At 36.9% G+C, this 25,280-nt stretch overlaps 1 protein-coding gene across 4 annotated transcripts in view; it reads left to right on the top strand.

Annotated features, from left to right (window-relative positions):
- Positions 1–25,280, top strand: part of LOC105865363 (amine sulfotransferase-like) — a 95,747-nt gene that overhangs the window by 28,444 nt on the left and 42,023 nt on the right. For 2 of the 4 annotated variants that reach the window (XM_076003034.1, XM_076003035.1), the window contains one exon: positions 15,984–16,135. The exons of 1 other annotated variant lie outside the window; for it this stretch is intronic. The gene's annotated coding sequence lies outside the window, so the exon portion shown is untranslated. One more of the 4 variants, XM_012753860.3, reaches the window with a different exon arrangement.

The following is a 25,280-nucleotide window of genomic DNA, read 5'->3' as shown; positions in this document are numbered from 1 at the left end:
TAATAGTTTCATACCTTAGTTTAAGTCTGTTATCCAGCGTGAGTTGGATTTTGTGAGAGGTGAAAGGTGTGGGTCCTGTTTTAGCCTTCTACAGGTGGCTATCCAGTTTTCCCAGCACCATTTATTGAAAAGGGATTCTTTTCCCCAGCGTATGTTTTTGTCTGCTTTGTCAAAGATTAGATGACTATATGAGGATGGTTTTATGTCAGGATTCTCACATCTGTTCCACTGGTTAATATTCCTATTTTTGTGCCAATACCATATTGATTTAATTACTACAGCTTTGTAGTATAGTTTGATACCTGGCATGTTAATGCCTCCCATTTTGTTTTTGTTGCCTAGAATTGCTCTTGATATTCGGGGTCTTCTTTGGTTCCATACGAAGCGTAAAATTATTTTTTCTATATCTGTGAAGAATGCTGATGGGATTTTAATAGGTATTGCATTGAATCTGTAGATCAGTTTGGGTAGTATAGACATTTTGATGATATTGAGTCTGCCAATCCACGAGCATGGTATGGATTTCCATCTGTTTACATCCTCTGCTATTTCCTTCCTCAGTGTTTCATAGTTCTCCCTGTAGAGGTCTTTTACCTCCTGGGTTAAGTATATTCCTAGGTACTTTAATTTCTTTGTTGCTATTGTGAATGGGAATTGAGTCTTTGATTTGGTTCTCAATTAGATTGTTGTTGGCGTATATGAATGCCTCTGATTTCTGTGTATTGATTTTGTATCCTGAGACTTTACTAAATTCATTGATCAGTTCCAGGAGTTTCTTGGTTGAATCTTTGGGGTTTTCTAGATACAATATCATATCATCAGCAAACAGTGAAAGTTTGATCTCTTCTGCCCCTATTTGGATACCTTTGATTCCATTTTCCTGTCTGATTGCTGTAGCCAGGACTTCCAGTACTAGGTTGAACAGAAGTGGAGATAGTGGGCAGCCTTGTCTGGTTCCAGTTCTAAGTGGGAATGATTTCAATTTTTCCCCATTCAGTATGATGTTGGCTATGGGTCTGTCATATATGGCTTGCATCATTTTTAGGTATGTCCCTTCTATGCCTATTTTCTTAAGTGTTCGTATCATGAAAGGGTGTTGAATTTTGTCAAAAGCTTTTTCTGCATCTATTGAAAGAATCATGTGGTCTTTGTTTTTGGTTCTGTTTATGTGGTGAATTGCATTTATAGATTTACGTATGTTGAACCATCCCTGCATCCCTGGGATGAAGCCCACTTGGTCGTGGTGGATTATTTTTTTGATAAGTGTCTGGATTCGGTTAGCTAAGATTTTGTTGAAAATTTTTGCATCTATATTCATTAGGGATATTGGACTGTAGTTTTCTTTTTTTGTTGCATCCTTTCCTGGTTTTGGTATCAGAGTAATATTCGCTTCATAAAAGGTGTCGGGGAGGTTTCCGTTCTTCTCGATGTTGTGGAATAGTTTCTGCAAGATAGGTACTAGTTCTTCTTTGTAAGTATGGTAAAATTCAGGTGTGAAGCCATCTGGACCGGGACTTTTTATTTAGGGAGATTTTTAATTGCTGTTTCTATTTCAGCTGTTGAGATTGGTCTATTCAGGGAATTTATTTCTTCCTGGTTGAGCCTAGGGAGGCTGTGTGTTTCTAGAAATTTGTCCATTTCCTCCACATTTTCCAGTTTGTGTGCATAAAGATTTTTGTGGTATTCATAAATTGTATCTTGTATCTCTTTGGGATCAGTTGTGATATCTCCTTTTTTGTTCCTGATGGAGCTTATTAGAGATTTCTCTTTTCTGCTTTTTGTTAGCTTAGCCAATGGTGTGTCAATTTTGTTTATTTTTTCAAATAACCAACTTTTTGTTTTATTAGTCTCCTAAATAGCTTCTCTGTTTTCAATTTCGTTTAGTTCTGATTTGATCTTGTTGATTTCATTTCTTCTGCTGGGTTTGGGGTTGGTCTGCTCTTCTTTCTCCAGCTCTTTGAGTCGTTTCATTAGATTGTCTATTTGTGATCTTCTTGACTTTTGGTTATAGGGATTTATGGAGACAAACTTTCCTCTCAGAACTGCTTTAGCTGTATCCCAGAGGAGTTGATAACTTGTCTCTCCATTGTCGTTTTCTTCATAGAATTTTTTTATTTCTGTCTTGATTTCTTCATTTATGAAGTAATCATTTAGTAGGAGGTTGTTTAATTTCCACGTTTTTGTGTAGAAATGTGAGTTTCTGTTAGGGTTGATTTCTAGTTTTATTCCACTGTGATCTGAGAAGGTACATTGTATGATTTCCGATTTTTTAAATTTCTTGAGATTTTCTTTGTGTCCTAGGATATGGTCAATCTTAGAGAATGTCCCGTGAGCTGGTGAGAAGAACGTATATTCAGTGGATTTTGGGTAAAATGTTTTGTAAATGTCAGTCAGACCCAATTGTTCTAGAGATTTGCTTAAGTCCATTATTTCTTTATTAATTTTCTGTTTGGAGGATCTGTCTCGTTCCGTCAGTGGGTGTTGAAATCTCCGGTGATTATGGAGTTGCTATTAATCCATTTGCTTACTCCAGTAAGCTTTGCTTTATGAATCTGGGTGCACCTAAGTTGGGTGCATATATATTTTAAATTGTTATCTCTTCTTGTTGAAGTGTGCCCTTCACCATTATATAATGACCCTCTTTGTCTTTCACTACTTTTGTTGCTTTAAAAACTAAATCGTCTGAAATTAGAACTGCCACACCAGCCTTCTTTTGGCTTCTATTTGCCTGGAATACTGATCTCCACCCTTTTACTTTTAGTCTATATGCATCCTTGCAGGTTAGATGTGTTTCCTGAAGACAGCATATACTTGGCCTGTATTTTCTTATCCATTCAGCCAGCCTATGTCTCTTGAGTGGAGAGTTTAAGCCATTCACATTGATTGAGAGAACTGATAGGTAAGGTAGATTACTGATCATTCTGTTGGGTTGGATGTTGTTGCTATGATTTCTGTCTTGAGCCATTGTAATATCTGGCTTTTAATATCTTTGAGTTTTGGTTGTTTTTATATTCGTCGGTTATTATGATGATGTTCCGTGCATAACGCTGTTTTTAGTACTTCTTGTAGGGCTGGTCTTGTCTTGGTGAATTCTCTGAGCCTTTGCTTGTCTGAGAATGTCTTTATTTCTCCTTCTTATATGAAGCTTAGTTTTGCAGGGAATAATATTGTAGGCTGGGCATTGTTTTGTTTCAAAAGAGTGAGAATGGGGCCCCAGTCTCTCCTTGCTTGTAAAGTCTCATTAGAGAAGTCTGATGTTATTCGAATTGGCTTTCCCTTGTATGTTACTTGCTTCTTTTGTCTTACAGCCCTCAGAAGGGCCTCTTCAGTTGATACTTTGGTCAGTCTGATGACTGCATGACGTGACGTCTTCCTGTTTGCATTGAATCTCCCAGGGGTCCTCTGAGATTCTTGAACTTTAATACCAAGATTTTGAGCAAGGCCTGGGAAATTTTCCTCTATTATATCTTCAAACAACTTGTCCAATCCTTGAGTGTTGTCTTCTTCCCCTTCTTGTAACCCTATGACCCTCACATTAGGTTTCTTCACATAATCGCACAGCACTTGTAGGCTTTGCTCTTTTCTCTTGTTTCTCTGCTCTATTTCTGTGACTGATTTAATTAATTGGAGGGTGTTATCTTCAAGCTCTGAGATTCTTTCTTCTGTTTGATCTACCCTGTTCTTTAGACTTTCCACTGTACTTTGTAGTTCCTTGAATTGATTCTTCATTTCCAGGAGTTCGTTTAAAATTTTCTTCATTGTGTCTATTTCTTTTCCCATATCCTGGAGGCTTTTTGTGCTTTCTTTGTGTTGGTTATTGAGTTGTTGTTGCAGCTGGGTGAGTTTTCTTATGATCCACATACGAAATTCCTCTTCTGTCATATTGGTTTCCTGATTTTGGTTGGTGTCCTTTTCTAGGGAGCTGGTGCTCCTCTTTGGGGAGTGTTTTCTGTTTGGTTCTTCATATTTCCTGAGTTCTTTTGCTGATTTTTTCCCATGTCAATCAGTTGTTGTTTCTTTCCTTAAGTTATTGTTTGGATATTCACACACCTTGTTTAGTTTCTGAGGTGTTATGTGATGTCTGTGGGTGAAATTGGACCACTCCCTGTATATTTAGTCAGTGGGTGCTGTGGAAAGGCCGTGCAAGATGCCATCCCTGTCAGTAGGTGGCGTTTGCTTGGAGGAACAGGCTATGGTGTTGATTTTGTGTAAGCCTGCCCTCAGGCCGTTAGCAGGGGTCAAAGTTCTGTACTCTGCTTCCAGGGAAAGCTGTCAGGGAGGGGCTGGAATGGTCCTGCTCAGCCAGAAAGTCTGGGTGTGAGGGTGGGGCTGTCTGAGACCCCCAGTCTGTAGCGGGCCTTGCTTCTTTCCACCCTCCCCAAGTCCACAGCTACTCCTGGGCCTCTGCCAGCAGGCCAGACCACAAGCCATCAGGCCTCTAGGGACTGTGATGTCAGCGGGGAGGTTCCCTGCACAGGAACGCCACCTGGATTGGTCGCAGGGCCTCCTCCTGGGCGGAGGTTTGCCCTTTAGGATGCCGATCCACCCCTGGAGGCACACACACCTCAGTAGGCTGTTGATGTATAACTCTTCTGTGCCCCGGGCAATGCTAGCCCTCGGTGCAGGGGATCTGGTGTGCAGGTCCGACCTCTGGGTCCCAGAGTTCAAACCGTATCCCCACCAGGGAGAGGATTTCTGGTCCCAATTCACCCACAGGGAGCCCATGCTGGGTCTATGTCTCTCAGTCTCTGATTCAACACGATTCTCCTGGGAACACCGTGACAGCAACACCTGGGAGAGCTGGCGAGCAGGGAGCTCACAGTCTGAGTTCTCCTGAGTCACCTGTAGGGTTCCAAAAGGGAAGGTCCCGTTCCCTGGAGGTGCCTCTGGCTGGTGATTGTATTGTCTCTCTGGGCATCTGCGGGTAGGGTCGGCAGAGGGGAGGAGGAGGCAATATGGCGCCTGCCCCGCGGCTCGGGTCTGTGCACATGGAGGTGCCCGGAGGAAGTTGGGAACCTGGTGCCACGTCTGCTACTGGCTCACCACTGGCTGGTGGTGGCGGTCTCTGGACTGGTTTCTGCAGGTCTCTCCACCTGCTGGGGAGCCAACCAGCAGTCCCAAATGCAGGGGAGGGAAAACAGCAAATCCACCTACCTTTGCCGCTGGTTTCTGGGCTGCTCCGGTGGCCTCAGCCTCCAGTTCTCCTCTGCAGTCTCCTCCTGTGGAGTCTCCCGGGGTCTCAGGTACCCCTTTTTCCGGCCCTCATCCACTGTATGCTTGTCTTCTTGCTTCTTTCCTCTAATTTCTGCTAGAATCTGTCTTTTCTGCAGAGACACTCTGTCTGGCGGTGTTATTCGTCTGCCATCTTGATTAAATCCTCCTCCTTTTTTATTTTTTGAGACAGAATCTCATTCTGTTGCCAGGGGTAGGGTGTTGTGGCTTCAGCCTAGCTCACAGTAACCTCAAACTTCTGGGCTCAAACAATCCTTGTTCCACAGTCTCCCAAGTAGCTGGGATTACAGGCATGCACCACCAGACCTGGTTAATTTTTTTATGGAGTTTCCAGCTAATTTCTTTCTATATTTTTTTAAATTTTTTTATTAGAGATGAGGTCTCCCTCTTGCTCAGGCTAGACTGGAACTCCTGTCCTCAAATGATTCACCCACCTCAGCCTCCTACAGTTCTAGGATTATAGGTCTGAGACACTATGCCCAGCCTCCATACTCTTTTAACCAACCCACTCTCTGGTATGCTAATCCATTTCTGCAGGAGCAAAACTCACTTTTCCCTCCTCCCCTCAAGAGTACATCTATCCACCTCTATGTCCAGTACACCTCCACTTCTGCCCTACCTCCAAACACTTACACATTGGGATCAAATTTCTACATGAGCTTTGATAGGGACAAACTAAACCATAGCAAGTTGTAAAGAGTTATCTGTTTAGATAACCCTATCATTACAGTTGGACGTTTCAACATCGTTTATCAGAAATGAACAGATTCAGTAAGCATGGACAAAAAATTAGTAAGGACATAGTTGAACTCAACAGCACCATCAATCAATTTGATATAAAGAATGTCAATTCAACTGCTTCACACAACAGCAGAATACAGACTTTTATCAAGATCACATCAACCATTCACCATGATAGAGCATATTGTGGGCCATACAATGCACTTTAGCAAATTTTTAAAAATAGAAATCACACAATGTCTACTTTAAGACCACAAAGTTATTAAACTAGAAATAAATACCATAAAGAGAGCTTGAATCTCATAATACTTGAACATTAAAACACACTTCTAAATAAAACATGGCTCAAGGAAAGAAATCTCAACATATAAGATATATATATATATATATATATATATAGCATATATATAGCATATCTTGAACAAAATGAAAACACAACTTCTCAAAGATTTGTAGGATATAGGTAAAGCAGTGTTTAGGGAGACATTAACACCATATATAAGGAAAGGAAAAAAAGAATTACATAAATTATTTAAGCGTCCACATTAGGAAACTAGAAAAAGAGCATCAAATTAAATCCAAAATAAGCAGAAAAACAAATAACAAAAGAAATAGTAGAGAAGAGTTGATGAAACTGAAAATAATAAATCAATAGACAATTGAATGAAACTAAAAGCTGGTTCTTTGAAAAGATCAGTAAAATCAATGCAACTCGAACAAGGCTAACAAACACAAAACAAGACAGATAATCAAAACAAGAGAAAATCAAGAGATAGAAAGGACACAAGTAACTCATATCAGAAATAATTGAGGGGAACATGACTGCAGATGTTATAGACATAAAGGATAATAGTGGAAGAGTGTGAACCATTACAACCCTTTATGCCCTACTGGACCTAGTAGGCATACACAGAACATTCCACACAACAGGAGCAGAATGCACATTCTTGTCAAGCACACATGAAATATTCACCAGGATAGATCACATGCTATATAACTAAAGAAGTATCAAATTTCAAAAGACTGAAATAATCCCAGGTATCTTTTTCTGAACCCAGTGGAATGAAACCAAAATGAATAAGAGGGGCAAAATGGAAAAATTCACAATTAAACAGTACACTCCTGAGAAACCAATGGGTCCAAGAAGAAAACAAAATGGAAATAATATACCATCTTGGACACACAAAATTAAAAACACAACACAGAAAAACTTATGGTACTGGGAAAAGGAGTATTAAGATTGATATATTGGAGTAGTAATTTTATAGGGTTAAAGGCATACATCAAAAGAAGAGTTCTCAAATAAACAACCTAAACATACACCTCAAGAAACTATCAAAATAAGAAAAAAAACATAGAAAAAGTTAGAAGAAAGTGGAAATTATAAAGAATAGAGCAGCAATAAATAAAACAGAGAATAGAAAAATACCAATAAATTTATTAGTTGGTTCTTTGAAAAAATAAACAAAATTGACAAACCATTAGCTAGGCTACACAAAAAAGAGAGAAGATTCAAATAAAGAAAATCAGAAATGGAAGGGTAGACTTTGCAAAGTGCTAAAAGGGAAAATTTATAAGGGACTATTAAGAAAAGTTATATGCCAACCAATTGCACAATCTAGAGTAAATGGGTAATTTCCTAGAAAACTGAAAGCTATCCAGACAGACTCATGAACAAATAGAAAGCCTGAATACAGTGATAACAAATAACAAGATTGAATCAATAATCAAAGTTCTTCCAATAAAGGAAAGCCTAGAACCATATGGTTTCAGAATTGAGGTCAACCAAATATTTATAGAAAAATTTAGATCAATCCTCCTTTAGCATTTTAGAGAAAATGTTGGCATAGGTCACACATGATGTCAAAAATTAATTTGAATTTTACCTCTAAGGCAAACAGCTCTACTCCCCAGAGAAAAAAATGACCAGATCTATGTTTAACAAATATATTCCATGTGTAACTTTCATGTCCTACTACTGAATTCCACCCCATTGTTTATTTTTAAATTCTAATCTCACTTAGTAATGTTTTTTAAAAAACTTTTTAAATGATAACTTACAAAATGAAATGTGTTGAAAGCAATAGATATTAAAATCATCTCAAAACTTAAAAAAAAATTTTTAGAAAAAGTAGAATAGGGTATACTTCCAAATTCTTTTTAGACTGAAAACATTATCCTTATTCCAAAGACAATCAAAGGCTCTACAGAAAGGATATTGCAAGCCAATATGCTTAATGGATATGGATAAAAAATCCTGAACAAAATATTAGCAAACTAAATTCAACAGCATATTAAAAGGATCATATGCCATAATTAAGTGAAATTTATGACTGAGATTCTAGAAGATTCAACAAATGCAAAACAATTACTGTGATGACTCACATTAATGAAATGAAGGATGTGAATTACACAATCATCTCCACTGATTCAGAAAAAGCATTTGATGAAATTCAACACACTTTCATAATAAAAATTCTAAAAAACTAGATATAGAAGGAAACTGCCTCAAAACAATGAGGTCCACATATAAAAAATCCTCAGCTAGCATCATACTCAAAGGTGAAAAACTGAAACCTCTTCCTCTAAGATCTAGAGTAAGGGGTACCCACTCTCATCACTTGTATTTATTATAGTATTTGAAGTCACACCCAGACAAATTAGGTAAGAAAAAGAAACAAAAGTCACTAAAATCTGAAAGTAAGAATTAAAATTATCACTTTTCTGATAACATGATCTTGGGGGAAAACTCTAAAGTCTTTACAAACACGCAGATGTATACACACACGCACATGCACACACAATGAACATCAAAAATGAGTTGTGTTTTACACAGTACCAAGAAATCTGAAAAGAACATTAAAGAAGCAATTTTATCTACAATAGCATCACAAAGAATAATATATTTCTGAATAAACTTAGAAGTTATACTAAGGAAGTGAAAAATTTGTCCCCTGAAAACTATAAACACTGTTGAAATAAATTATAACAGACACAAAATAAATGGAAATTTATTTATTGTTCACAGTTTGGAATAATTAATTTTGTTAACATATCCATATTACTCCAAATGATCTACAGAATCAGTGAAATTCCCATTACAATCCCAATTATATTTTTAACAAAAAGCTGGCCATCTTCAAATGATCCTGAATAGCAAAAGCAATGTTGAGGAAGAAGGTAAGCTGGAGGCAACATGCATCTCAATTTGAAAATATAGCTATAGTAATTAAAACAGTATGACTTTTCCACAAACACTGACATACACAAATGAAAAAGAACAACCCCATGGTAAATACACTTGTATATGAAAAGGTGCTCTAAATCCTTAATCTTCAGGGAAATGCAAAATCAAACCACAGTGAAATATCACGTCCTCTCTGTTAGGATGATTATTATTTTAAAAACTGACAAATATTGGTAACGATGTCAATAAAAGGGAATTTTTGTACACTGATGGTAGAAATGTAAATTGGTGCAGGTCTTATTGCAAACATTATTCGGCTATCTTAATAAATTACCATTAAAACGAATATCTATTTCAGCAATCCTGCTTCTGTATAGATACCTAAAGAAATAAAATCAGTATCTCAAGGAGATGTTTTCACATTCATCCTAGCATTTTTCAAAACAACTAAAAGTTGGAAGCAACCTAAATGTTTATCAATGTATAAATAAAGAATTTATACTGTACACTAATAATATGTTATTATTCTACCTTACAAAATAAGAAAATCTTCCATATGTGACAATATAGATTAACTTGGAGAACATTATGCTAGGTTAAATAAGCCAGATGTGAAAGCATAAATACTACATGATATGACTTCTATGATGAATCTGAACTAGTCAAACTGATAAATGCAAAGAATGAAATGTTGGTTGACAGGGGCTGACAGAAGTAGGAAATAGGAATATTCATTGAAGGGCACACGATTTTATTTATATCATATAAATTATTCCTGGATAGTTGGTGTACTACACAGTGTCTATGTTATACTATCTGTAATATATAGTTCAAAATTTCCTCAAGGGCTAGATATGATGTATTCTATACTGTATGGTATTCTTAAAATTGTTGTGCATTATATACTTACAATACTGTATTACATGCTTAGAAATTTGTATAGAATACAGTATTTTATACTTACTGATAGTATATGGTATATTTAAGCATTTGCTAAGAGGTTAGGTCTTTCATAAAATGTTTTTATCATAAAATAAAAAGAAAATTGTAAATAGAGAATCGAAGACACTTTGGGAAGTGATAGATATATGGTGGAGATAGATTGATGGATATATGGTGGAGATATATGGTGGAGATAATGGTTTCAGAGGTGTACACTCATCACCAAACACATCAAGTTGTATAAATTTAATATGTACAGATGTTCACATACAATAAAGAGATGGGTAGATAGATACAAGATTTCAATGAAAACTTGCTTTAAGGCTTAATTTGTTATCTATCCTGTGGAATGTTCAATGTGCACAATAGGTAAGAGTATTTTGATTTATTTGGACAGGAGTGTTATGTGTATGTCCTTTAGGTTGAATTGCAATATGTTCTTCAAGTCCTCTCTTCATGTACTCTATCCATTTTTGAAAGGGTGGTATAGGTTTCCAACTCTGTGAGCTTTCTATTACTCCCTTTGATTCTGTCAATTTGGTGTCATACATTTTTGAGCTCTGATGTTTGGTACATATAGGTTTATAATTGATATATCTTCTTGGTGGATTGACCCATTTATAAGTCCATAATGATCTTGTTTGTCATATAGATCAGTTTTTTTTATTTAAAATATATTTTCTCTGGTAGTAATATACCCAGCCTAGCTCTTTTTTGATTACCATTTGCATATAACATCTTTTCAATTCTTTTACTTTCAACCCTATTGATGTCTTTAGATTTACAATGAGTTACCTGTAGATACAATACAGTGAGATCATGACTTTTATTCATTTTGCTATGGATGCTTTTTCACTTGGAGTTTTAATTTATTTCCATGTAAAATAATAACTTAAAGAAATTAATCCTTAGCTATATAAACCTGTTTTATTAACAAATTATCCAGTGTCAGGCATTCCTCTATAGCAATATGGAAGGAAATAAGAAAATACATGTCATAGTTTCTTCTTTCTTGGAATGTTATATTGTTTTGCTTAAAACTGAACATTCTGTATAATACAGTTACTCTGAATTCTGTTCTGTTCCTGGAGATTGTTGTTGTTTCTGTTGTTGATAATTGTTGTTTCTACTCTGTTGTTTTGTTTTCATGTGTTTAACTCAGTGAAATACCAGAAGTAATTCTATGGAATCTGTTTCCTAAGCAGTATGTGCACATTCATATATCCACTCATTTATTTTTGAAGGCCAAAAGATTTATTCAGTTTGAATTTTAGGTTCTCACTACTATTACTCTTATTATTTTATTTTATTTATTCATTTTTAAATTTCAGAATATTACAATGGTACAAATGCTTTGATCACATAACATGCCTTTGCAACTCCCATGTCAAAGTTATAAGCAGGCACAACACACTGCACTCATTAGGTGTATGTAAATTTACCCATTCCCTCCTCCCATCCCCTACTAGTACAATACCCAGTGAATGTTACCTTGATATGTGCACATAGTGTTGTTTGATTAGTGCCAATTTAGTGGTGAGTGTATGTGATGTTAGTTTTTCAATTCTTGTGAAACTTGATTTAGAAGAATGCCCTCCATCCAGGATAGTGCAATAGGTAGTTTGTCATTATTTTATGGCTGAGTAGTATACAATGGCATGTGTACTACTCATGGCCAACATATATCATGTTTTATTAACCCAGTAATGTATTGATAGACACTTGGATTGTTTCCATACCTTTACAATTGTCAATTTTTTGTTGCTATAAACATTTGAGTGAAGATGTCTTTTATTATAGAATGCCTTTTTTTCCTTTTGGTAAATACCAGTAGTGAGATGACTGGATCGAAAGGTCGTTCTACTGTTAGTTCTTTGAGGTATCTCCATACAACTTTCTATAGAGGGTGTACTAGTTTTCAGTCCCATTCCTTTTTATTTAAATCTGGGCCATCAAAGCATAGTGGTCATTCAGTTATAGGTCAGAAGTGGTGCTGAAACACTGGAAACTGATAAACCTTTCACCTTTCACCATATAAGGCTGATAAAAAAAGTTAAAAGTTAAAACCAATAAATTTTAATTGCTTTCCTCAAGTTATTTATTTTAGTTAGTGATTGACAATTATTTCTCTATAACCATTAATACACTTGGTCTTAAGGAAATGAGTATTTTTTTTTTAATTTAGAAATCACTATGAGAAAAAGGCATTCTGGTCAGTTATAGGTCAAATTTCTTTCAGAGTAAAATCTAATTTTCTTAGCATTAAAGATTCCCCCTATAAAGGAGATTCACACCCTTTCTTCCATAAATTTCTATTTAGTAAATGGCAACAATGGGCAAGATGAAACCATGAAATCCAAAGCTACTAAGGTCAGAAATACAAGCTAGCTTTGCTTACTTTGGTGTCTACAGAATAGAGGTGAGGGTGGGTGTGTGGGGATGGGTCTATGTTGTAATGTAAATCACGTAATGTGCTCCGTGTTAAGTCAGCAGGTACAAAAGAGTCATAAGTTATCTTAGCAGATGGCAAGACATACATGTTATTCAAGAAGCAATAATAATGGACAAGAAGTGGCAATTAAAGTCAATAACCTAAGTGAGTAGAGAGTTTGGGTAGTGCCTGAAACACTTATCTGTTATGGTCATTCCATTTGTTAGACACACTGCCTGGTTGTGGTGGAACACATAACAAAGATGTCACAAAACAATACCTGAAGAAGCAACCTCAGAATCCTGCTCTACCTGTGTGATATAGTGATATGAAGGCCATATGAACATTTGCCCAATTGAGTGGCTATGATGGCAGATACATTTTTCATTTGGTGTAATAGAATTTAAAAAAATGTCTAATCTCCCAGAGTAAATCTATCTATTACGGGCATATATGGCATTCATTTGTAATCTTCTCACTGCATTCTCAATTCTGTCTCCAAAGAAATGACATGAAAATTAGAAGGCCCCCACTAGCTGTGCTTCTCTAAGTACAAGCTAGTTGATTGATTTTAACCATGACCTACCAACATAAGGGAGTCGTAAGTAGGACAGTAAGCAGATAGTTGTTTCAGAACATTCATCCTGACTTTCAGAAGCTATTTCAAAGCAGCCATGTTGTATGTGACAGCGCTGCTTTGAAAAATTTCCACCATTTGAGCCAAGATTATTTTTCCTAGTAAATAAATGAGGCTTTTTTTAGTGGTCAACTGTGAGAGCTGCATGTCAGCAACAGTTTAACCCTCCCCTTGAGTGAACTGTTGATTTTAGCAGCCCTGCTAACTGGTCACTCATTAGGCTGTGAGCTAGGCTGATGCCTCTGCACTCTAGCTCGGGCACCAGAGTGAGACTCTGTCTCAAATAAATAAATAAACAATAATAATAATTAATCATTTGACTCCATTTAAACTAATGAATTAAGCACATGTATTTTATTTTATTTTATGTTATTTAGGATATCATGGGGGTACAAACACTTTGGTTACATGAAATACATTTGCCTCCCTCAAGACAAGGCTACAAGGGTGTCCTTCCCACATATAGTATGCCCTGTCTCCATTAGCTGTGGGTTTACCCAACTCACCTGCTCCACCCCCCAGCTGCGACTCCCTCTACTTGACCATCACCCAGTGAGTATTTCTACTATGTGAACACCTTATTGTTGCTCAGTTAGTACCAGTTTGATGGTGAGTACACGTAGTACAAGTTTTTCCATCTTTGTGATACCTCATTTCCAAGGATGGGCTCAAACTCTATCCAGGATAACATGAAAGGTGCTAGATCACCATTGTGTTTTGTAGTTGAGTAGTATTCCATCGTATACATATACCACATTTTAGTAATCCACTCATATATTGATGAGGACTTGGGTTATTTCCACATCTTTGCAATTGTAAATTGAGCTACTATAAACATTTGAGTGCAGATGTCCTTTTTATGCAATGTCTTTTTTACCTTTGGACAGATGCCTGGTAGTGGGATTGCTGGATCAAATGGTATTTCTATGTTTAGCTCTTTGAGGTATATCCAAATTACCCTCCTTAGGAGTTGTACTAATTTCCAGTCCCATGAGCAGTGTACGAGTGTTCCAATCTCTCCACATCCAGGCCAGCATTTGTTATTTTGGGACTTTTTGATAGAGATGATTCAAAATATATGTTCTGTTCAGGGTTCAGCCCCCCAAGTGTGGTGGAAGAACCCTGAGCAGCACATATATTTTAAAATGCACTCTGACCGTATCCTCTAACTTTAACCAATACTCTGTAATCGATGACTTGTAGAATGGAATTGGTTGTTGATTGGAATTCCAAATGGTAGTCATGGAACCTCTGTTAGGGATTTAGAAATGTCTTGCACATTACATAAAATTTTTGTCCCTTTCTATAAGTACCATCATGATGAACTCATGCTCTTCAAATCAGGTTTACTTTTCTAGATGATTGTAATTATTTTCTGCCTTCTCATGCTCAAATAGTCACTCCTAGATCACTAGCCAACCTTGTTATGATCTTTTGTCCCTTTAGCATTTCTCCAAAATCACTGAAAGTACTTTTCCTTTCTGATATGGTAAAGGTCTCCCAGCTTCATCATCATTTTTCCGATCCCAAGGCATGTATTTGGATATTCTTCATGGAATTCTACTTCTTTCTAGTAGAAATTAATAGTAGATCCCAAATCCTAATAGAGGATCTAATGGATTTGTCTAATAGAGATGACTTATGCTGTTTTTCTTTAACACCTGGGGATAGCAAGAAGGCTCCTAAAGTAACTGGTGAAAGAACAGGTCTCTGTCTCTCTGCTGACCTCCTTCCCACCTCCCTACCAGTTTGTTGCTTTGGCAGGAAACACATGGTGCCAACTAATCTTTAACTTTGATAAATCTCATTTTAGAAGAGAAGCTACAAACTAAGATTTACACTTAGAGTGTTTCCTTCAAAGTCTATTTTTAAAATTATTTATTTCCTTTTCTGTTGGAATGACTCTTTATTGAAGCTACATGGAATTGCTTTCAAATTGTGCATTTCTTATGCTTTTCTTGATTTTAATCCCACAATTAGCAAGTTGGAAAGAAGAAAAAAAGATGAGCTTCTTATGAACGAACTCCCAAATTAAAAAAATTTCAGAGTTTGCAATATTAAGATAATAAAATAATGAAAGGTAAAATATATACATAGATGGTGACTAACAAGATTTGGTTTAAAATGTTTCCTCTACCACTTTTGATGTTGACCCACTATTTGAATGTTTTCTTTCATGTTCTTACATTTTTCATCTTCAATTTCCCAAGCTTCCTTGAATATATTCATATCTGTGACTTCCTAGTTTTATTATCCCTATTGTTCTAAATAAGTTATAAGTAAAGACATAGTAAAAAATTGTCAGAAAATATAAGGACCTAACTCCAAAAAATATTCAAGGAAAAGCTTATATAAAATTGCTAAAACCTAAGGCCCATATTCAATCACACCAAAAAAAAAAAAAAGACACAGATGATAAAGGATTTTTTGATTAGTCTAACAGACAAACGTTTCTCACACCTGTTTAAATCAAATGAATATATTTGTTTATAGTGGAATATACCAAACATCTGATAACCTCATTTTTTAAAATTCTTACAATAATTACTTTCAGCTCTCCTCCCTGTAGCTACCTGAGTGCAGCATACACACAAAAACAATGACCTACCCCTTGAACAGCAGGCCCCTGGGCATTGGAGCAAGTGAGAAACATCCAGCATTGGTTTTTAGTGCTAGAATGTGATATATGTTTATGGGGAAAATAAAGAATCAATTTGTTTTTGAATCTATGACTGAAAGGCAATAATTCTGATGGAAAGGAGATACATAATTCATCTAAATATTATTCAAAGAATGTTATATGTTTTTTGCAGGTACTGCATTATGGAAGATTTAGAAAGAGATTTATTGAAATTTAAAGGATTTTATTTTCAGCATAAAGCATTTGATACTGGCTTTTTAGAAAATTTATATGATTTTGAAATTAGAGATGATGATGTCTTCATAGTCACATACCCCAAATCTGGTAAGTTCAGTATTCCAATAGCTAATCTAAGATATAAAATAGAAATACTTCTATAATATGAGAAGTTAGTTTTTTCACTAGCATTACATATGGCCATATAGTGTTAATCCTTTGGACATATAAAACTCATTATTCAATATCTGTGAAATAAGGTTTTTTACCATGACGAAGAAGTTATTTCGGATTTGGCATTGGAATGAGAGAAATTTTAAAAGTGTTAGACTTAAGATAACATCAAACACTGAATGCTGAGGTGGGATGAGAAAGAATATTTAGCATTTAGTCAGGTAGTGGGATATATTGAAGAGCATAAGAAGGAGAATGTTAACATACTAAGTATTATATTACAGAATAATTCCTAATCATTTTTAATTATCTCCAGGTCATAGAATTGTGTGTTTCATTAAAGCAGTGTACTAAATAGGAATTCAGTGAGGGAAACTCTAAAGGGTTGTCTCTCTCCTTGCCATTGCCTGCTGTATTTTTACTTCCTGCCAAAGCATATGCTACAGGGCCTGGTGCCTCCATGCTTTCCTTGAGCCTGCTTTTCCTGCTGGTGACCCAACATGACTAAAGCCTGATTTCAATTCCATTTTCTACTCTCTTTAGCGTCTCTCAGGTGGCCCAGTTTTAAGTCATGTGTTGTACTCTGCAGATACATTCTGTCTGCACTAACCCCTGCCTCTCGATGAGTATGACAGCTCACCACAGTAGTCCAATTCCAATGCCGTAGCTTCCTGGTCACTTTGAAAGAGGTGCTCAAATGGTGACACCTTCAACTTTTTAACAATAAGGTATCTGAACCATAGAAACCTATCACCATTTACATGATCACATATATTGCAAATAGTCTTTGCATATGCAAAACAATAATTCTTAACAAAAAAGAGTCATGTGCTTTGAGAGGCATTTAAGTGTTCAAATAAATGAACAGGGCATATTTCTATATTATAAGATTTTACAGCAATAGAATACAAGATGTGAGTACTTAAAAATATTTATGATGCTTTAGCTGACTTTGATCCAACACAGCTGCTCTAGGGAATCTCTAAAAGCATGTTGCTGCCTCAGGCACTTAGCACACCCTGTTACTCTTCCGGAAAAGCTCTTCCCTTAGACATCTGTATGGATTATTTCCTCCTCTCCTTTGCTTCCTTATTTTAATATTACTGTATCAGTGAAACCATTCTGAATGGCCATAACTAAAAATGCGGCCTCACCAGAAAAGTATTCCAATGTATTTGCTGATTAATTTTCCCTTCACAAAATAATATTCATGGCCTTATCATGTATGACATATTTTGTACATTTAATCTTTACATTATGTACAAAGCTAGGAAAACCACAAGGCATTTATAGAAGAATATATGCATCTTATCATATATATAAATATATTATTTGTATCTAATAGGACTCTATATCATATATGTTATATATATTAGCAATATATACGTATGGGACTTGGTTCACATAATTATGAAGTATAAGAATATGTCCTTAGGAAGCAGGAGACCCAGGAGAGTCGGTGTTGTAATTCAGACTAAGTCTAAGGGCCTCAGAGCCAGGGAAACAACGGTGTAACTCCCAGGATGAGGACAAAGCCCTGGGAATCAGGGGGTTTACTGATGCAAGTCTCAGGGTTCAGAAGCCCAAAAACATGGAGCTCCAATGTCCAAGGGTCAGAGAAGCTGATGTCCCAGGTCAGGGAGAGAAAGAATTAGCCCTCCCTCCATTTTTCTGTTCTATTTGGTGTCTCAATGGATTGCAGGATTCCTGGCTGCATTGGTGAGGGAGGTTGTTTGTATCCTACTCATTCAAACCCTAATCTGTTCCTGAAACACCCACACTGAGACATCCAGACGTAATGTTTTACAGGCAATCTAAGCATCTGTTAGCACACTCAAGTTACATATAATATTAACCATCACATAGACTAACAAGAATTAGAAAGGTCAATATGTCAAGTGTGGAGAGGTGGGAATCAGGGGGTTTACTGATGCAAGTCCCAGGGTTCAAAAGCCCAAAAACATGGAGCTCCAATGTCCAAGGGTCAGAGAAGCTGATGTCCCAGGTCAGAAAGAGAAAGAATTAGCCCTCCTTCCATTTTTCTGTTCTATTTGGTGTCTCAATGGATTGCAGGATTCCTGGCTGCATTGGTGAGGGAGGTTGTTTGTATCCTACTCATTCAAACCCTAATCTGTTCCTGAAACACCCACACTGAGACATCCAGACGTAATGTTTTACAGGCAATCTAAGCATCTGTTAGCACACTCAAGTTACATATAATATTAACCATCACATAGACTAACAAGAATTAGAAAGGTCAATATGTCAAGTGTGGAGAGGGAGTGGATTAAGATCTACATGCATTGGCGTATTACCCATGGGAGAGGAGACTGAAGCAGCCATTTTCTGAAGATCAATCTGTCATTACCTGAACATATTACGTACGGACACACTAAGTGTCACAGAAAAAATATGAAGATTCATAACTTTGGAGAGGAGAACTTTATTTTTTGTGGAGAGTCAGAAGCTCCAGGGAGGAAGCTCAGCCTCTGGTTGAAATCAGAAAACAAGCACTTTGAAGGAGGGAAGCATGAGACAGAACTTATGCTGAACAGAGTGGACAAGAATACCTGTTCAATAGATTTTAGAGGCAGTTATGAATATTCTCCAAGGGGAGATGCACACATGTACAATAAGCAAACATGCATGTCACATACATTTCATGTTCACTTTGGGGCTGGATACAACATTTAACTGCATTCCAGTTAGGCCCTATGCATTGAAAGGTAAAGCAAGGACACAAAGGCACTCAGTAATCAGCCTCTATAAACTGGCCAGAACTGCTCCATGGGGGTGGTCTCTAGTCAGGAGAAAGTTACTGAAATCAGTATCTTGTCCAATCAAAGGTACAGTTGTGGCATGTGGAATAGTGGTTCAGTTAGTCAGCATATGGCAGTCAGTGAGCAACAGTTCTGTCAGTATTGCTTATCACCAGGCCAGTGTGTGTTTAGCTGCTAGAAAAAAGAAACACCTTGTGGCACCTCAAACCTAGTTCATACTTTAAATGTAGGGGTGCATGATGGAACCCTTGCCTGGAATGGCCTTTGGTCTAGTTTATAATTTGGTATCTTTTTACAAGAAAAGATCCATTCCATCAGCCTTATGATGTCATTTTCAACACAAACAATTGCTCTCCTGAATAGTTATCCTAGAGAATTTCTTAAACAGGTCAATGCAAAGGAACAAAATGAGGATGTGCATTGCTAAGCTGCTTCAGCTGTGAAGTCCCTGACTGAGAAGGTGGATAGGTAAAACCCAGGGGTGCGCGATATGAAGTAGGAGGCAGCAGCTGATAGGGGCAGTAGATCAGAGGTGGCGCATAATGGGCCTTAAAATCATAGAGATCAGTGAAAAAAACATAAGAAATAAGATGATCCAATTAAGTTGAAAATTTAAGAACTCACAACAATACACATTTCAAAAGAATCCACGCAAGCAAACAGATGCACTTTAAAACCAATTGACTGGTTGCAAGGTAGGCATAGATGTAGCATTTGAGGTAGGAAATGGGGAAAAAGGAGATACAAGCAGATAAATGAGGGACTGAAATGAATCAGTGATGTTAATATGTCAGGAAGTGCAGGGAAAGATAACGATCTCTTTACTCTAACATTTGAAATCCTAACAGGGTAAAAACAAAAAAATGTAGAAAAAGAGGGAGGGAGAGGGGGAAGGGAAGTGGAAACAGAAGAGGAAGGAGCAGGAGAGGAGGGAGAAGAAATGCAGCTTCTTTTGCATGGGGAACACACTCTTCCAGTTCTCCTGGTCTTCAATATCTACAGACCTATGGCCACCTCTAGACACCATTGACAACCCCTACCCTACTTGTGCTGGTGGCCTTGAAGCTGTGATATGTGCTCTAGAAGCAGTATGTGTTACCTGGGAAATAAGGAAGGATGTAAGAAACTCTGCAGAGTTTCATATCAATGAATTTTCACTGGAAGATCTGGTCCAGCTATGACAGCAAGTAGGCACATGTGGTCACAGTCTTCCCTGGCAACACTGAAGACTACAGCCACCAATATTTAGGTAGTAAGAGGAACAGGTAAGGTGCATCTCACCTGTACCTGCCATCAAGGGATGTGTGCTCAACAATGATATTACTCACCAGGGGTGAATGCATAGTCTTTAGAAACAAAGGCTAGGATGGGAATTGTTAAGATGCAATAGGTTTTCTCCTAGCAGAAATCTGATAAATATCCAACTGGGACTTGTAACATTTTGGGGGAGTAAATCAATACTTTCAACACATTTTGACTGAAAATTGCTATAAATATACAAGGAATGATTTAAATCTTAGTCCCAAATATTAAGCGTATAGAAGAGGTATAAGAAATCTAAATGTCCACTCTAATTGGAATTAATCTAAATGCTTTTCTAAAATTCCACTTAAAAGTCAATGGTCAAACTTCGGTTATTAACTTTTCATTTCTGTCAACATATTGGTGTCAAAAGTCCTTTGTAGGTACTTAAACACTATTTTCTTAAGCAGCAATCATTAGTGAAACATGGAGAAAGTGGGAAAGTTTCAAGGTTACTTCTTCACTGCAATTCCTTTTTTCTGTGAGTATATTAGCTAATGCTCTAAAAATGAGGTTCAGGACAGAACTCTAAAGATAAGCACAGAAAACATGGGTTTAGATGGCAAGGAAATGTTACGCTTTACAAAAGTAAATATTTGGCACTGTGTGGTCACTGTTACATTGCCATAGAGAAATTCTCTGACCTGCCTTGCTTGACTGTGGGTCATAAGACTCTCAGTTCTAAGGCGGTCCTGCCCACATTAGGTAGGAAAGAATGTTACACAGAAGAACAAGAAGAATCTGGACAGATTTTGCTGTGTTTCCCTAATCATTTTTTAACATAACATCATTATCTTTTTGCCCAGCCATACACAGTCTATACTCTGATAAACTTAAGCATAAAAATGGATAATTTCACCTCTACTTTCATTCTTCATCCTAAAAGATCTCATGCGGTCATGTTAAATAAATTGTTATGCCTTTTCTCCAGTTAATCTACATTTTAGAGTTGATTTTTTTAACAAAACAGTCAAGGTCCAAGGAGAAATTTCTGTATGTGTGATATGGCTAGATGATATGAAAGTCAAAATTGTGTGTATCTATAGGGGGGTGGGCTCATTGTCTGAAAGTAGCAAGAAGAAGGGAAGAAGAAAAATATCCACTCTGAGAATGAAAATATCCATCAATTGAGAGAGTGATAAGTGAAGCATTAATTTCAGAGGGAAGAGACACATTTGTTACAGAAAATTGGATAAGGACCAGTTTTCCGAAGGGGTTGAAGTTACAGAATACTTGGTTGATAAGTGACCATGGATTAAAGGGATTCAGGAGGTGGCAAAGTGTAGAATATAAAGTTAAGCTTAGCAAGAGAATGAAGTTCAGATTAAAAATTAATTGGTCATTATTTCTAAGGACAGTAATATAGCATTTCAGGAATTTGGAGCGATAGAATATATACTCAGCAAAATTGTGTCCAGAACTTGGTGGGGGACAATCGGGGTAGGGTTGAAATCCAAGGTCACTTGTGATGAACAATGTGCCTGGGACCAAGAGTATAAGAGGATTAGTCCTAAAGACTTTAAAGCAGAGAAAAGTCGGGCTGCTGTGAGAGTTGAAGACAGGGAGTGTGGGAGACTAGCCAGGATCACACAGGTATGCGACACCTTCTCAGAGCTTGATGCTGGGTATATGTTTGCCTGAAAAAGTTATTATTCTAAGAGTGTGCTGAAATGCCCTCTTGACCCTAGCTGGGAGAAGATTGGTTTTATCTCATTATGCTGGCTCTAATAATTTGAGGAAGACCTGCTAATGAATGATCAATTAAAATTCACAACTTTTAAGTGCTGTTATGTTAACATATGAGAGTGAAAAGATTGAACTCACCATTTTACTGAAGAAGCTAGAAAATAGAAAAGGAGAATGGCATTAAATATGATAAAAGCTGAAACTAATATTTTGAAAACAGAATAACAATAGAATTAACAATAAGTACAAATGTTCATCTCCTTTATGTTTTTCTGAAAAGATGAAAGGCCGAAGCTGGCAGGCTAAATAAAAGGGAAAACACAAGCAAGAAAGAGTAAGCCATAAGTACTACTGCATTTAAATAGGTGATTAAATGAAACTACTCTCTTCAATATCTGGCTGATAAAGTGTAAAATACTGGTGGCATTAACACTATTCCTGAGAAAATACAAATAAGAAATATTGAATTAAGGATAGAAAACAATGAGGAACTTTCAAAATACTATGGAGGATGTTAAAAGGACATTATAAAGAGTATTACTTTCCTAGGGCTACAAAAACTAAGTACCTCAAACTGGATGCCTAAAACAACAGAAGTTTATTTTTCTACCATACTGGAGGCTAGAATTCTGAAATCAGTCTTCTAGGGGAGAATATTGTCTTTCCTGAAAGTTTTGGTAGCCCCAAGCAGTCCTTAGCTTTAAGCCTCTTCACTGGAATTTCTCCAACAACTTTACTTAACATTCTCCCTCTTTGTCAGTCTTCACATGGGTTCTCTTTTCTGTGTGTGTCTCTGTCTATATCTTATCTCTTCTTGTAAGGACACTAGTTCATCCTGGGTTAAGGACCTAACCTACTCCACTATGAACATGTGCATGTGCTCACACTCTCTAAACACATTGTCCCCCTCACCCCTCACCGCTGCAGGACTTGCTATTCACAGCACAACTTGGACCAAACTCTCAGACCCTTAAATTTCTTCCACTCTGGATTATATTCTTCCTACTTTGTGCTCAAGGTAGTAGCCTTTCATATAAAACTAATACAAAATTAGAGTTTTATGCTAGGAGAGTCATGTGCAATTTTAATATCTTGCTAAATATCAGCTGTTGGAGCATTAAAGAAGGAATAAACCTAATGAACTCATGTTGGAGGTAATCCATGGTGTTGTTAAGAAAACAGTCAGACACTGCAGATTGTCTGGGCAAGGCAAAATCTTTACTCCTGATCAGAAGGGTGAATAGCAGCAGCCAAAGCACCCAGCCAGCAGTGTGCCCCAAGGAAGTTCTTCACTTTTTTATCTCTAATGCACACCTAGGGCTATGTGTCATCCCATCAGTAGGGACTTTGAATTCACAATCTTGCTCTTACCTGATTGGCTAAGGCACATTGTTGAGGTAAAACAGAGAACAAGAAAGTTAAAATTGCTAAACATGCTTATTTTTGTGTGTGTGTGTATTGCAATAAAGTAGATGAAAGCAAGGTTGTTGTTATTGTGGAGGTTTTGCTATGTGCTAATAATTATTTAGAGCTTGATATCAGACAGAGTATTTATGCCTTTGGCAGAAAAGATTAGGCCGAGGTCATCTCCTCCTACAATTTCCACCTCTCTTGTATTAGTATTTTTTACACTTTTCCTCAAATTAGGTAAGGAGGAGGTGACTTTGGTGTTCTTGTTTTTTTAATAGTAACAACTTGTTTTCATATGAAGGTGGAAAAGGTTGTTTAGTTAATGCTGTTTCTATTAATCTCTGGATTAGTCTCCTAACACAAGGGATAATGCAACAACCCACTAATATGAAGACACCAAATACAATAATTAAGGAAGTTAGAACTTATGTAATCAACCTCTTTCATTTTCTTTTTTTTTTTTCCAGGATATTATGGTGATACAAATATTTTGGTTACATGTTATGACTTTACCACACCCAAGCCATGAATTGGGGCATACCGTTGCCTCACTACAACTCTCACTGTGTTCATTAGTTGTGAGTTTACCTACTCCAAAACCCCAACCCTCATAAATATTGCTAGTGCGTGAGCACCTTAATGTTGATCAGTTAGTAACAACTTGATGGCAAGTACATGTGGTGCTTATTCTTCCATTCCTGTGATACCTCACTTCAGAGGATGGGCTCAAACTCTCTCCAGGAAAATATAAAAGGTGCTAGATCACCATCATTTTTTGTAATTGAGTAACATTCCATTGTATACATATACCATAGTTTATTAATCCACTCATGGATTAATGGGCACTTGGGTTTTCCACATCCTTGCAATAGTGAATTGTGCTGCCATAAACATTCAAGTGCAGATGTCTTTATTATGGAATGTCTTTTGTTCCTATGGGTGGATGCCTAATAGTGCTATTGCTGGATCCAATGGTATTTCTATTTTTACTTCTTTGAGGTGTCTCTGATTTCTTTTCCACAGAGGTTGTACTAATTTGCAGTCCCACCAGCAGTGTAAGAGTGTTCCTATCTCTCCCCATCCTCGCTAGCATTTGTTGGTTTGGGATTTTTTGATAAAGGCCAATGTCACTGGGATTAGGAGATATCTCAGTGTGGTTTCATTTGCATTTTCCTGAGGATCAGAGATGTTGAGCATTTTTTTACATGTTTGCTGGCCATTATTCTGTCTTCTTTTGAAAAGTTTCTGCTCATTTCCATTGCCCACTTATTGATGGGGTTGTTGGAATTTTTCTTGTTGATTTTTTTGAGCTCTAGATAGATTCCTGTTATCAGCCCTTTATCAGAGTGTAGAAAGCAAATATTTTCTCCCATTCTTTAGGCTGTCTATTTGCTCTAATGATAGTTTCTTTGGCTGTGCAACAGCTTTTAAATTTAATCAGGTCCCATTTCTTTATTTTGGTTACTGCTGTGATTGTTTTGGGGGTCTTCTTCATAAATTCTTTGCCTAGGCTGCTGCCTAAAGAGTCTCCCCTACATTTTCCTCTAGGATTCTTAAGGTTTCATGCCTTAGGTTTAAGTCTGCTATCCATCATGAATTGATTTTTGTAAGAGGTGGGTACCCAGTTTCAATCTTCTGTATATAGTTATCCAGTTTTTCCAGCACATTTATTGAAAAGAGATTCTTTTTCCCAGTGCATATTGGTCTCTGTTTTGTCAATGGTTACATGAAAATATGCGGATGGTTTCATGTGTGGATTCTCATGTCTTTTCCAAAGGTCTATATTTCTGTTCTTGTGCTAGTAGTATGCTATTCTAGTTACTATAGCCTTGTATTGCAGTGTGAAGTCTGGTAGACTAATACCTCTTAGTTTGGTGTTTTTGCATGAGATTGCTTTGGCT

The sequence above is a fragment of the Microcebus murinus genome, chromosome 5 (genome assembly GCF_040939455.1).
Source record: "Microcebus murinus isolate Inina chromosome 5, M.murinus_Inina_mat1.0, whole genome shotgun sequence".
In the NCBI taxonomy this organism is placed as follows: domain Eukaryota; kingdom Metazoa; phylum Chordata; class Mammalia; order Primates; family Cheirogaleidae; genus Microcebus; species Microcebus murinus.
The sequence above is the reverse complement of the archived record's forward strand: the minus strand, read 5'-3'. Positions and strand labels throughout refer to the sequence as shown.